The 11,547-nt window shown below is 32.4% G+C and overlaps 2 pseudogenes; both read right to left on the bottom strand.

Moving 5' to 3' along the window:
• Nucleotides 1-1,383: 1,383 nt before the first annotated feature.
• On the bottom strand, nucleotides 1,384-1,517 carry LOC145244138 (U2 spliceosomal RNA; annotated as a pseudogene).
• A 6,822-nt stretch (nucleotides 1,518-8,339) lies between these two features.
• Nucleotides 8,340-8,481, bottom strand: LOC145244095 (U2 spliceosomal RNA; annotated as a pseudogene).
• Between the last annotated feature and the right edge of the window lie 3,066 nt (nucleotides 8,482-11,547).

Here is an 11,547-nt window from a genome sequence, read left to right as displayed (position 1 = left end):
AGTCACTAAATAGAGATTAGCTGGTTTCCCGGCATAGCCCAAGATGTAATAAAGATTGACTGAAATACATGTTCTAGCTGGTTTCTAGGCGTTGCCAGGGATGTAATATAGACACATTATGTTGTATATTACCTGTTCTCTTCTCCCTAAGGTAAAACAATTTCATGTACATGCTGTAAATTACCTACACTAGGGATAAAACATGAACAATACCAGTCCTAGGGTAGATAAAACAAATAATACATAGAGATGAAAGATTCCTCTCCCCTAAGAATAAAACATATATTCAATATCTGCTTTTGTTTTTTCATTGTTTATACGGTCCCGAGCAACGCCGGGTAGCCCTGCTAGTCTTCTATATATATAAAAGGCAAAAATCGGTGTGTATGTATGTATGTATGTATGTTTGTTTGTAACGCTAAAACTTTTGAAAGACGGAACCAGAGTTGACAAATTTGGTATCATATTGCACCTTGATCACCCGGATGACAAATATCGAAATTTCACGTCAAACGGACCAGTAGAAAGGGGTCAACTGATCGTTTTTCTCCTAGGGGGGCCCCCAAAAAAACCTGTCATTTTACCGTTATTCAATACGTGTCACGTGACGTGACGTCAGCTCAAACTTTTGACAGACACAACCAAAGTTGACAAATTATGTATCATATTGAACCTTGATCACCCGCATGACAAATATCGAAATTCCACACCAAACGGACCATTAAAAGGGGGTGAACTGATCATTTCTCTCCTAGGGGGGCCCCCCAAAAAACCTGTCATTTTAATGTTAATATTACATAATCCAAAAACGCTTAGTCATGTCACGTGACGAGACGTCAACATCCAGTAATGGCGAACAAATGTAAACAAACACTTTGTTTTACCGATACTTTTGTAATTTCTCTTCTGCTTTGTTCTAGAGATTATTAAACTCCATGACAATGTCTCCAGCGTATTTAACTGGTTAAAAATAGTATTTATACAAGAGTTTTAACGAAAAATATCAGGAAAAAATGTACAGGAATAAAAAAAAATTCAGCTTTCAAAATATTCGTCGATAAAAAAACCGATCTTTATATTTACGCTAGCCATTTTGTATATTACCACGTGACCTGCTATCTCTTAAACTGGAGGGGGGGGATCCACTTGAATCCAACAAAACCAGTAATTTTTTTTTTCTATTATATATACATCATTTTCTATAAAATTAAGTGTAGACTTTATAATTATAACAAAAAATGTTATTCATACTAAAAAAAAAAAAACGCTTAGTCATGTCACGTGACGTGACGTCAACATCCACTAATGGCGAACAATTGTACCTATTTACTATGCCTCCCCACGGGACAGAGTTAGACACCAGGGTCGTTTTTTAACGTGGAGAAAAGGTACAAAAATAAAAATTGTCTCAGTCGTGGAGGATTTCTCCTCCACCGAAAGAGAACAAGAAATAGAAGTGCAGCATCTGAAGAACAGATACTACACTTTGATCTTGACCAAAAGGCCAAGAATGCGAACAATTGTAAATAACAACTTTTTTCACAAAACCAACACCGTCTTTCTTTTTTTTCTCTCTCTTTCTCTCTCTCTCTCACCCACTTACTCTTCCCTCTCTCTCACCCTCTTTCTCTTGACGTCACACCACTGTTAAACTGTGGGGGGGGAACACATTCCCAGGCATTATCTCCTATAGATGCACATTTTATTAGAAATTCAGCTTTCAAAATATTAGACGATAATAAAAATATAAAACCAACACCCTCTTTCTCTTTTCTCTCTCTCTCACCAACTTACTCTTCTCTCTCTCTCACCCTCTTTCTCTTGACCTCCTACTACTGTTAAACTGTGTGTGTGTGTGGGGGGGGAAGAGGCAGCTTGAAAACCAACAAAAACAGTGCACAGTTTCCCAAGCATTTGGGGTGGGAAGGGGGGGAAGAAGCCGAGTGCACAGTTTCGTGTGAGAGAGAGAGAACAATTCTCAACCTATATACTCAACAAATTTTTTATCTACAGATTTAAAAGTTTGTATATAGGGTATTCAGACATATGGAAATATATCTAGCATAATCTATCTATTATATCTAGAAAAGTGAAAATGTGTGTGTGTGTGAGGTAGCCAGAGAGAGAGAGAGAGAGAGACAACAATTCTCAACCTATATATTCAATACATTTTTTATCTACAGATTTGAAAATTTGTATATAGGGTATTCAGACATATGGAAATATATCTAGCATAATCTATCTATTATATCTATAAAAGTGAAAATGTGTGTGTGTGTGTGTGTGTGTGCGTAAGAGAGAGAGAGAACAATTCTCAACCTATATACTCAACGTATTTTTATCTACGGATTTTAAACTTTGTATATAGGGTATTCAGACATATAGAAATATATCTAGCATAATCTATACATTATATCTATAAAAGTGAGAATGTGAGTGTGTGAGAGAGAGAACAATTCTCAACCTATATATTCAACAAATTTTTTATCCACAGATTTGAAAATTTGTATATTGGGTATTCAGACATATGGAAATATATCTAGCATAATCGATCTATTATATCTATAAAAGTCAGAATGTTTGCGTGTGGTTGTGTGTGTAAGGTTGCGAGAGAGAGAGAGAGAACAATTCTCAACCTATCTATTCAATAAATTTGTTATCTACAGATTTGACCATTTGTATATAGGGTATTCAGACATATGGAAATATATCCAGCATAATCTATCTATTATATCCATAAAAGTGAGAATGTGTGCGTGAGAGAGAGAGAGAGAGAGAGAGAGTAAGTACAATTCTCACCCTATATATTCAACAAATTTTTTATCTACCGATTAGAAAATTTGTATATAGGGTATTCAGACATATGGAAATATATCTAGCATAATCTATCTATTATATCTAGAAAAGTGAGAATGTGTGTGAAAGAGAGAGAGAGAAGAGAGAGAGAGAGAGAACAATTCTCAACCTATATATTCAACAAATTTTTATGTACAGATCTGAAAATTTGTATACAGGGTATTCAGACATATGGAAATATATCTAGCATAATCTATTATATCTATAAAAGGTAGAATGTGTGTGTGTGTGTGTGTGTGAGTGAGTGAGTGAGTGAGAGAGAGAGAGAGAACAATTCTCAACCTATATACTCAACAAATTTTGTATCTACAGATTTGATAATTTGTATATAGGGTATTCAGACATAAGGAAATATATCTAGCATAATCTATCTATTATATCTATAAAAGTGAGAATGTGTGTGAAAGAGAGAGAGAGAGAGAACAATTCTCAACCTATATATTCAACAAATTCTATCTTTACAGATTTGAAAATTTGTATATAGGGTATTCAGACATTTGGAAATATATCTAGCATAATCTATTATATCTATAAAAGTGAGAATGTGTGTGTGAGAGAGAGAGAAAGAACAATTCTCAACCTATATACTCAACAAATTTTTTATCTACAGATTTAAAAATTTGTATATAGGGTATTCAGACATATAGAAATATATCTAGCATAACCTATCTATTATATCTATAAAATGACCATGTGTGTGTGTGTGAGAGAGAGAGAGAGAGAGTCAGAGAGAGAGAGAGAACAATTTTCAGCGTGTGTGTGTGTGAGAAAGAGAGAGAGAGAAAGAGAGGAAGGAAAATTCTCACCCTATATATTCAACAAATTTTTTATCTACATATTAGAAAATTTGGATATAGGGTATTCAGACGTATGGAAATATATCTAGCATAATCTATCTATTATATCTATAAAAGTGAGAATGTGTGTGTGAGAGAGAGAGAAAGAGAGAGAGAGAGAACAATTCTCAACCTATATATTCAACTAATTTTTTATCTACAGATTTGAAAATGTGTATATTGGGTATTCAGACATATGTAAATATATCTGGCATAATCTATGTATTATATCTATAAAAGTGTGAATGTGAGTGATGGAAAGAGCAAAAAATTCTCAACCTATATAACCTATAAAAGTGAGAATATGTGTGTAAGAGAGAGAGAGAGAACAATTCTCAACCTATATATTCCACACATTTTTGGGCACAGATTTGGAAATTTGTATATAGGGTAGGCAGACATATAGAAATATATCTAGCATAATCTATCTATTATATCTATAAAAGTGAGAACTTGTGTGTGTGTGTGTGTGTGTGAGAGAGAGAGAGAACAATTCTTAACCTACATACTCAACAAATTTTTTACCTACAGTTTAGAAAATTTGTATATAGGGTATTCAGACATATGGAAATATATCTAGCATAATCTATCTATTATAACTACAAAAGTTAGAATGTGTGTGTGAGAGAGAGAGAGAGAGAGAACAATTCTAAACCTATATATTCAACAAATTTTTTATCTAAAGATTTGAAACTTTGTATATAGGGTATTCAGACATATGGAAATATATCTAGCATAATCTATCTATTTTATCTATAAAAGTGAGAATGCGTGTGTGTGAGATAGCGAGAGAGAGAGAGAGAAAAAGAGAGAGATAAAAATTCTCAACCTATACATTCAACAAATTTTTTATCCACAGATTTGAACATTTGTATATAGGGTGTTCAGACATATAGAAATATATCTAGCATAATCTATCTATTATATGTATAAAAGTGAGAATGTGTGTGTGTGTGAGAGAGAGGACAATTGTCAACCTATGTATACAACAAATTTTTTATCTACAGATTTCAAAATTTGTATATTGGGCATTCAGACATATTTTAATATATCTGGCATAATCTGTCTATTATATCTATAAAAGTGAGAATGTGTGTGATAGAGAGAGAGAGAACAATTCTCAACCTATATACTCAACAAATTTTTTATCTACAGATTTGAAAATTTGTATATAGGGTATTCAGACATATGGAAATATATCTAGCATAATCTATTATATCTATAAAAGTGAGAATGTGTGTGTGTGTGTGAGAGAGAGAGAGAGAGAGAGAACAATTCTCAACCCATATACTCAACAAATTCTTTATCTACAGATTTTAAAATTTGTATATAGAGTATTTATACAAATAGAAATATATCTAGGATAATCTTTCTATTATATCTATAAAAGTGAGAATGTGTGTGTGTGTGAGCGAGAGAGAGAGAGAGAGAGAGAGAGAGAACAGTTCTCAACCTATACATTCAACAAATTTTTATATATAGGGTATTCAGAAATATCGAAATATATCTAGCATAATCTATTATATCTTTAAAAGTTAGAATGTGTGTGTGTGAGAGATAGAGAGAACAATTCTCAACCTATGCACTCTACAAATTTTTTATCTACAAATTAGAAAATTTGTATATAGGGTATTCACACATATGGAAATATATCTAGCATAATCTATCTATTATATCTATAAAAGTTAGAATGTGTGTGTGAGGTAGCCAGAGAGAGAGAGAGAGAGAGAGTAAGAACAATTTTCAACCTATATATTCAACAAATATTTGATCTACAGATTAGAAAATTTGTATATAGGGTATTCAGACATATGGAAATATATCTAGCATAATCTATCTATTATATCTCTAAAATTGAGAATGTGTGTGTGAGAGAGAGAGAACAATTTTCAACCTATATACTCAACAAATTTTTTTATCTACAGATTTGAAAATTTGTATATAGGGTATTCAGACATATGGAAATATATCTAGAGTAATCTATCTATTATATCTATAAAAGTGAGAATGCGTGTGTGTGTGAGAGAGAGCGACACAGAACAATTCTCAACCTATATATTCAACAAATTTTTTATGTACAGATCTGAAATATCACATTTGTATAGAAGTAGAAATCTTGATACCTACTCTGATACCTAATAAAAGAAAGGACACTCTTTAGGGCGGATTTTGATTATAACAAGTCACTAATTAGAAATTATAATAAACATTCTAATAATTTAAGAATTTTACCAAAATAAAATTGCATGGTAATCACCCAATTTCTGCCACAAAATTTTGATTGGCAGAACTCATAAACATAAAATATATATTTTCTAATTTCATCTTTTTTTTTTCTTTTTACATAATCTGGTTTGATGTTTTCCCAAATATTCAAATCACTATATTTTGCTGCTTAATATCAAATACAGCAACTGAGTTATTTTTATGCATCAAACAATTACATTTTCTCATTCATCCAAACTAATCACTGAACATCAATTTCATATTTTCTTCACTAAAATATTACTGTGCTTGATGTCATCAAGTGGAGCGGATCATTTTTTTTTCATTTGTTCACACATTTTTCCAATTTATATATATTTTAAAGATTCTTAGCCTATGTCATTGCATACCAATCTGTTTATTAAAAGTTAAGGTTCACTGTAAACACATATGTTACACCAAAATAAAAACGCTTCAGATAATGTCTTGATATTCAATTCAGTTTCTCACATGACATCTTATGAAGTTAGTAGAAATGTTACAGACTTTTGAATCTCAAACACTTTCAATACTGTGCACTGATATTTTCTTTTTTGCAATATAAGCACATTCATGATTTTTTTTACAAACGTTAAAAACTTTCACATTGTGTAGCAATATACTGAAACAATTATAAAAATATTTGTTTTTATTTTGAATGATGCAGGGCATCTGAAGAGAGATTTTTCTAACAAAATGAAAGTATAATTTTTAGCAATAGGTATCTAGGAAAAGGCCACTACATATGTTATAAGTTCCAAATTTCCACAACCTGGCAAATACTGGTACATGCTAGCAAATTTAGATTTGCAATTACAAAATATGATTCTAATTTTTTCCTTTGCTCTTTATTCTAACACTACACTAAGTTTACTGTGTTATTTCGCTACAGTTGATATTGTGTAGAACAATAAGAAAATCATAGTGAACAATGCATTCAACAAAATTTCACACACATTTCTAGATACCTATATCTAATAAGTTCAAAAGAAAGGACACACTTAGGGAGGTATTTTGGTGGTCAAGTCACTAAAAAGAGATTAGCTGGTTTCCCGGCATAGCCCAGGATATAATAAAGATTGACTGAAATACATGTTCTAGCTGGTTTCTAGGCGTTGCCAGGGATGTAATATAGACACATTATGTTGTATATTACCTGTTCTCTTCTCCCTAAGGTAAAACAATTTCATATACATGCTGTAAATTACCTATGCTAGGGATAAAACATGAACAATATCAGTCCTAGGGTAGATAAAACAAATAATACATAGAGATGAAAGATTCCTCTCCCCTAAGAATCAAACATATGTTCAATATCTGCTTTTGTTTTTTCATTGTTTATACGGTCCCGAGCAACGCCGGGTAGCCCTGCTAGTCTATATATATAAAAGGCAAAAATCGGTGTGTATGTATGTATGTATGTATGTTTGTTTGTAACGCTAAAACTTTTGAAAGACGGAACCAGAGTTGACAAATTTGGTATCATATTGCACCTTGATCACCCGGATGACAAATATCGAAATTTCACGTCAAACGGACCAGTAGAAAGGGGTCAACTGATCGTTTTTCTCCTAGGGGGGCCCCCCAAAAAACCTGTCATTTTAACGTTATTCAATACGTGTCACGTGACGTTACGTCAGCTCAAACTTTTGACAGACACAACCAAAGTTGACAAATTATGTATCATATTGAACCTTGATCACCCGCATGACAAATATCGAAATTCCACACCAAACGGACCATTAAAAGGGGGTGAACTGATCATTTCTCTCCTAGGGGGGCCCCAAAAAAAACCTGTCATTTTAATGTTAATATTACATAATCCAAAAACGCTTAGTCATGTCACGTGACGTGACGTCAACATCCAGTAATGGCGAACAAATGTAAACAAACACTTTGTTTTACCGATACTTTTGTAATTTCTCTTCTGCTTTGTTCTAGAGATTATTAAACTCCATGACAATGTCTCCAACGTATTTAACTGGTTAAAAATAGTATTTATACAAGAGTTTTAACGAAAAATATCAGGAAAAAATGTACAGGAATAAAAAAAAATTCAGCTTTCAAAATATTCGTCGATAAAAAAACCGATCTTTATATTTACGCTAGCCATTTTGTATATTACCACGTGACCTGCTATCTCTTAAACTGGAGGGGGGGGATCCACTTGAATCCAACAAAACCAGTAATTTTTTTTTCTATTATATATACATCATTTTCTATAAAATTAAGTGTAGACTTTATAATTAAAACAAAAAATGTTATTCATACTAAAAAAAAAAAAACGCTTAGTCATGTCACGTGACGTGACGTCAACATCCACTAATGGCGAACAATTGTACCTATTTACTATGCCTCCCCACGGGACAGAGTTAGACACCAGGGTCGTTTTTTAACGTGGAGAAAAGGTACAAAAATAAAAATTGTCTCAGTCGTGGAGGATTTCTCCTCCACCGAAAGAGAACAAGAAATAGAAGTGCAGCACTGCAGCATCTGAAGAACAGATACTACACTTTGATCTTGACCAAAAGGCCAAGAATGCGAACAATTGTAAATAACAACTTTTTTCACAAAACCAACACCGTCTTTCTTTTTTTTTCTCTCTCTTTCTCTCTCTCACCCACTTACTCTTCCCTCTCTCTCACCCTCTTTCTCTTGACGTCACACCACTGTTAAACTGTGGGGGGGAGGAACACATTCCCAGGCATTATCTCCTATAGATGCACATTTTATTAGAAATTCAGCTTTCAAAATATTAGACGATAATAAAAATATAAAACCAACACCCTCTTTCTCTTTTCTCTCTCTCTCACCAACTTACTCTTCTCTCTCTCTCACCCTCTTTCTCTTGACCTCCTACTACTGTTAAACTGTGTGTGTGTGGGGGGGGGGAAGAGGCAGCTTGAAAACCAACAAAAACAGTGCACAGTTTCCCAAGCATTTGGGGTGGGAAGCGGGGGAAGAAGCCGAGCGCACAGTTTCGTGTGAGAGAGAGAGAACAATTCTCAACCTATATACTCAACAAATTTTTTATCTACAGATTTGAAAGTTTGTATATAGGGTATTCAGACATATGGAAATATATCTAGCATAATCTATCTATTATATCTATAAAAGTGAAAATGTGTGTGTGTGTGAGGTAGCCAGAGAGAGAGAGAGAGAGAGAGAGAGAGAGAGAGACAACAATTCTCAACCTATATATTCAATACATTTTTTATCTACAGATTTGAAAATTTGTATATAGGGTATTCAGACATATGGAAATATATCTAGCATAATCTATCTATTATATCTATAAAAGTGAAAATGTGTGTGTGTGTGTGTGTGTGTGTGTGCGTAAGAGAGAGAGAGAACAATTCTCAACCTATATACTCAACGTATTTTTATCTACGGATTTTAAACTTTGTATATAGGGTATTCAGACATATAGAAATATATCTAGCATAATCTATACATTATATCTATAAAAGTGAGAATGTGAGTGTGTGAGAGAGAGAGAACAATTCTCAACCTATATATTCAACAAATTTTTTACCTACAGATTTGAAAATTTGTATATTGGGTATTCACACATATGGAAATATATCTAGCATAATCGATCTATTATATCTATAAAAGTCAGAATGTTTGCGTGTGGTTGTGTGTGTAAGGTTGCGAGAGAGAGAGAGAGAACAATTCTCAACCTATCTATTCAATAAATTTGTTATCTACAGATTTGACCATTTGTATATAGGGTATTCAGACATATGGAAATATATCCAGCATAATCTATCTATGATATCCATAAAAGTGAGAATGTGTGCGTGAGAGAGAGAGAGAGAGAGAGAGAGAGTAAGTACAATTCTCACCCTATATATTCAACAAATTTTTTATCTACCGATTAGAAAATTTGTATATAGGGTATTCAGACATATGGAAATATATCTAGCATAATCTATCTATTATATCTATAAAAGTGAGAATGTGTGTGAAAGAGAGAGAGAGAAGAGAGAGAGAGAGAACAATTCTCAACCTATATATTCAACTAATTTTTATGTACAGATCTGAAAATTTGTATACAGGGTATTCAGACATATGGAAATATATCTAGCATAATCTATTATATCTATAAAAGGTAGAATGTGTGTGTGTGTGTGTGTGAGTGAGTGAGTGAGTGAGTGAGAGAGAGAGAGAGAGAGAACAATTCTCAACCTATATACTCAACAAATTTTGTATCTACAGATTTGATAATTTGTATATAGGGTATTCAGACATAAGGAAATATATCTAGCATAATCTATCTATTATATCTATAAAAGTGAGAATGTGTGTGAAAGAGAGAGAGAGAGAACAATTCTCAACCTATATATTCAACAAATTCTATCTTTACAGATTTGAAAATTTGTATATAGGGTATTCAGACATTTGGAAATATATCTAGCATAATATATTATATCTATAAAAGTGAGAATGTGTGTGTGAGAGAGAGAGAAAGAACAATTCTCAACCTATATACTCAACAAATTTTTTATCTACAGATTTAAAAATTTGTATATAGGGTATTCAGACATATAGAAATATATCTAGCATAACCTATCTATTATATCTATAAAATGACCATGTGTGTGTGTGTGAGAGAGAGAGAGAGTCAGAGAGAGAGAGAGAACAATTTTCAGCTTGTGTGTGTGTGAGAAAGAGAGAGAGAGAAAGAGAGGAAGGAAAATTCTCACCCTATATATTCAAAAAATTTTTTATCTACATATTAGAAAATTTGGATATAGGGTATTCAGACGTATGGAAATATATCTAGCATAATCTATCTATTATATCTATAAAAGTGAGAATGTGTGTGTGAGAGAGAGAGAAAGAGAGAGAGAGAGAACAATTCTCAACCTATATATTCAACTAATTTTTTATCTACAGATTTGAAAATGTGTATATTGGGTATTCAGACATATGTAAATATATCTGGCATAATCTATGTATTATATCTATAAAAGTGTGAATTTGAGTGATGGAAAGAGCAAAAAATTCTCAACCTATATAACCTATAAAATTGAGAATATGTGTGAGAGAGAGAGAGAGAGAGAACAATTCTCAACCTATATATTCCACACATTTTTGGGCACAGATTTAGAAATTTGTATATAGGGTGGGCAGACATATAGAAATATATCTAGCATAATCTATCTATTATATCTATAAAAGTGAGAACTTGTGTGTGTGTGTGTGTGTGAGAGAGAGAGAGAACAATTCTTAACCTACATACTCAACAAATTTTTTACCTACAGTTTAGAAAATTTGTATATAGGGTATTCAGACATATGGAAATATATCTAGCATAATCTATCTATTATAACTACAAAAGTTAGAATGTGTGTGTGAGAGAGAGAGAGAACAATTCTAAACCTATATATTCAACAAATTTTTTATCTACAGATTTGAAACTTTGTATATAGGGTATTCAGACATATGGAAATATATCTAGCATAATCTATCTATTTTATCTATAAAAGTGAGAATGCGTGTGTGTGAGATACCGAGAGAGAGAGAGAGAAAAAGAGAGAGATAAAAATTCTCAACCTATACATTCAACAAATTTTTTATCCACAGATTTGAACATTTGTATATA

This window comes from Euprymna scolopes, chromosome 22, assembly GCF_053919585.1.
Source record: "Euprymna scolopes isolate OS-2025 chromosome 22, ASM5391958v1, whole genome shotgun sequence".
Classification (NCBI taxonomy): Eukaryota; Metazoa; Mollusca; class Cephalopoda; order Sepiida; family Sepiolidae; genus Euprymna; species Euprymna scolopes.
This window is presented reverse-complemented; position numbering and strand designations above follow the sequence as displayed.